This window comes from Ipomoea nil, unplaced genomic scaffold, assembly GCF_001879475.1.
Source record: "Ipomoea nil cultivar Tokyo-kokei standard unplaced genomic scaffold, Asagao_1.1 scaffold0268, whole genome shotgun sequence".
Taxonomy (NCBI): Eukaryota; Viridiplantae; Streptophyta; class Magnoliopsida; order Solanales; family Convolvulaceae; genus Ipomoea; species Ipomoea nil.
In genome coordinates, this window is record NW_017616696.1 from 1,338,886 (window position 1) to 1,343,114 (window position 4,229).

The following is a 4,229-nucleotide window of genomic DNA, read 5'->3' on the forward strand; positions in this document are numbered from 1 at the left end:
CCAATTTGGACCAAATATATCTATCGATACTCCTTGATGCCATAAGTGTAGGAGATCTATCGGTGTAAGAGATAAGAATCATTATACTAGATCTAGTAAATAAACATTGTCACTCTTGATATATCTTGAATAATTATGTCTTGGAGACGTTCGTCCAGATGACGAAAAACCCTAGTCAATCTATAGGTGCACCAAACAAACATAATACTAGGGATGCGGGACAACCAGATGTGATCTGAATAAGTTCTGGGAAATGTCTAGAATCTGGTTGACTTAAATATTGCCATAAACAATTATAAATATGGGAGAGATTTATGAAAGTATTATAGTTGTCGACAACTCAATAGCCTGTACAAATTGCTCCGTTATATGATAATCTGGATCCAGAGTTATGCACCGGAAGTGTCATGACTATTTAACGTATAAAGGAGCAATTAAGGCATAGCTCGACTCGCTAATTATTAATAATTATTTTTATAACAATACACCGTTGAGAGTTAACCTCGAAGGTTACAAGTGGGTGTGTGCACGAAAGAGAAATAAGAATAATGAGGTGATATGATATAAAGCGAGTTTGTAGTCTTATGGGTTCACACAGATACCCTTGATTGATTTTAATCAAACATATTTTCCCACGATAAATGGCATTAAGTTCCGCTACATCATTGGCAGAATAATAAATTAGATATGCAACTAATATTAAATTCAAAAGTCCCCGAAGGATTTTAAGTTCTCAAAATGAGAAAAAGTGAAAATCGCGCATTAAAATATTAAGGTCTTTATAGAACTTGAAATAGTTAATATTTATTTTGAGAAATCCCTGATGGATTTATAATTTCCGAAATGAGAATTTAAGTGTCATTATATTTACTCTTTAAAGGGTTGCGAATGGAGTTAATATCCTCATTGAAGGAATAATATGTACCATTGTGTGCTCGATAAAGGGTTGATAATGAACTTATTTATTATTTATTATCTAAGTCAATATTGATGGTGGAAAACATCAATGAAATATATAAAGGGTTTGATGATGTCTGCCCATATCTAAAGACGGAGATTTTGAAACAAAAGACTGGAAAGCTAAGTATTATCTTGACTTGAAGATAGAGTTTTTCCTTGAAGAAATTTTTATACACCAGTTAGCCTATATATGATTTTGATTGGATACTTAGACAAACAAATATATAATGGCTACTTGGGTACTGACTATTACTTTTGTATTTTCATAATGCCAAGTTCCAAAACTGGTTGTACTATATTTACCCCATTGTCCCATAGAGGGTCAATAAAAGGATACATAATGAAATCCTTTTGACTAGATACTATGATATTAATATTATACCACGTGAACTCCAAAAGAGTCACGAGATTATTATAAAGTATATTTATTCAATTGACAGTTGTATATATTTATTTACAAAATTTCTCTATACAATTTGGAAATTTAATGTATGGGAATTAAAGATTGTTATCTTGAGGGGGAGTATCATTTTACATGAATCAATCCTGAAGATTGTGTCTTAGATGACTAACGGTTGTACTCTTTTCTTTAGTTAAGTTTCCCCACGGGTTTTTCTTTAAATCTAAGGTTTTTAACGAGGCAGTTAATCTAAAACAAGAATACACATACATCATGCACTCTTTTCCTCAACTAGTTTTCCCGCTAAGTTTTCTAGTGAGGTTTTTAACGAGACATGAGTATGATATAGTAACGTAAATGGGAAAAAGTTGCAAAATAATTGCTTAAGTAGACAAACCCCAAAATCCTGAAGATTGTGTCGATTGTGCCCTGAAGGCTTATGGTTGTACTCTTTTTCCCTTAACTAAGTTTTTCCCACAGGGTTTTCTTAAGTTAAGGTTTTTAATGAGGCAATCAGTACAATATATGTTCTTACAAATATCATGTACTCTTTTCTTCAACTAGGTTTTTCCCACGAGGTTTTCCTAGTGAAGTTTTTAACGAGGCATGAATATATACATATATATATATACTCTTTTGTCTAGGTTTTTTCCACAGGATTTTCCTAGCAAGTTTTGAAGAGGCAAGATCATGTCAAATAATGTCCAAGGGGGAGTGTTATAAATATTATATATTATGGACATTATTATATATATGGTAGTAGTTGTAATTGATAGGTTAATACCTTTTATATGTATTGTAATTACTTTATATTTGGTGATATCTTTGTATAAGGATTCTAACTATGAATGAGAAATCACTGGTTTTCCTCCCCTTTCTGTCTATTCTGAATATTCATACAACAACAATAATAATAATAATAATAATAATAATAATTATTATTATTATTATTATTATTATTATTGTTATTATTATTATTATTATTATTGTTATTATTATTATTATTATTATTATTATTATACAAATACATATTTATTTTTATATTTATTTTCTCACTTATCCCACATCGGTTGGAGAAGTAAGGAATGGAGCCTTGAGGCTCCTATAAAAGGAGCCTCAAGGCTCCATAATTTAAATTGCAATGCTCATCCGCTAGGCAAGCTTGCAATGCCCATCCGCTAGGCATGCAGATGAGCAGACTACTTAATTTAGGAGCCAAGGCTCCATAATTAAGGAGTCTTATATAGTTAATTTTTTTTTATTTACATATATATATATATATATATATATATATATATAAAAGGTCGGTGTTTTGAGAAAATACTTTTATTTTCTCAAAATGCCAATTACAAACGCTACAAAATGTGTGTGTGTGTGTGTATATATATATATATATATATATATATATATATATATATATACACACACACACACACACACACACAAATCATTTATTTAAATATATATATATATATATATATATATATATATATATATATATATATATATATATATATTTATTTATTTATGTATTGATAGATTGATGGATAAAAATTATAATTAATTAAATATATACATTTATATAATACACTATATTTATTAAATAAATATAAATATTATATAATGTGCAAAGGGTATTTTTGTTATTTGTGATATAAAAGCTATTCCCAAGGGCATGGGAATAGCTAATACCAAGGCCCCCCTAAATGGCTATTCCTCTTGCGAAGGTAATAGCTCATTCCTAGGCATGTTATTCCCATGATAAAATGATCCAACCAAACGATGGAATATGTCTATTCCAAGGAATGTTATTCCATTCCTGACCTATTCCGTGAACCAAACATGCCACAATTGTCTTGAATGTCTTTGCGTCTCTATTTGCTATTTATATGTTTATTTGTCTGTTATGTCCTGTAACGTGTTCTTAGGACGCATGCTAGCCTTTATGATTATCCTATATTGTCGGGTCTATTGTTGTGCCTTTAGTCTTGATCTTGGATTTAAATTAGAGTTTCGTAAGCATATATATGTATTCCAGTTTCAAAATCATTTCTTATATCTACCTATATTATACTTAACACGTTGGAGTGGGTTACCAGCATTATTTGCTGACGGTTATTACACCGTATGTTTTTCGGGTACGAGCCAGTAGCTTCGGAGCGCGTTAGATGAACTCGTGGATTTAGCTTAGTATTAGTTAGATGGCATGTGAGCCTTGATTTGTATTGAGGATATTAATTATGACTTATGCTTTGTTTAGTTAGTTTAGCCTGTGCATCTAGGTTCTCAAACCTAGATGTGGCATAGCACCCCGATACTTATGTTGTTAGTTCTGCTTTGTTTGGATGATTAATGATAGATTTGCCTTTATTTTATAAGCTTTAAATGTTTTAAAAAAAATGAGAAGTGTCACACCTATACCCCTGAAACGACTCAGGATAACCCAGAAAGACACAAGGAGAAGATCTTTATGAAATTTTATGACGATTGTATGGTTGTAGATAAGGATAACATAGACATCCAAATACACGAAGGAAAGAATAGGACTGAGAGGATTTATGCAACATTAAATGAGGACTGGAGTTATTTAACAGAGTAGATGGTGTTGGTTTTACAGCTTGGGGTAGCCGGTCGACGGGCTAACACTACCGTAAAATATTAGGTTAACGAAGCAGAGTAATGTGTGGCGAAAAATAAGTAGAGTAATGTGGTGTTATTCAAGAATTAGACGCTTTACAAGGTGATCCCGGGGGGTATTTATACAAGGAGAATGATCCTTTATAAGGCAAGGAGGGGAAAAATAACTAAACCAGCTTTGGAATCTACCATATCAACGCGGTAACTACCTAAAATAAGAAAAGAAAAATAC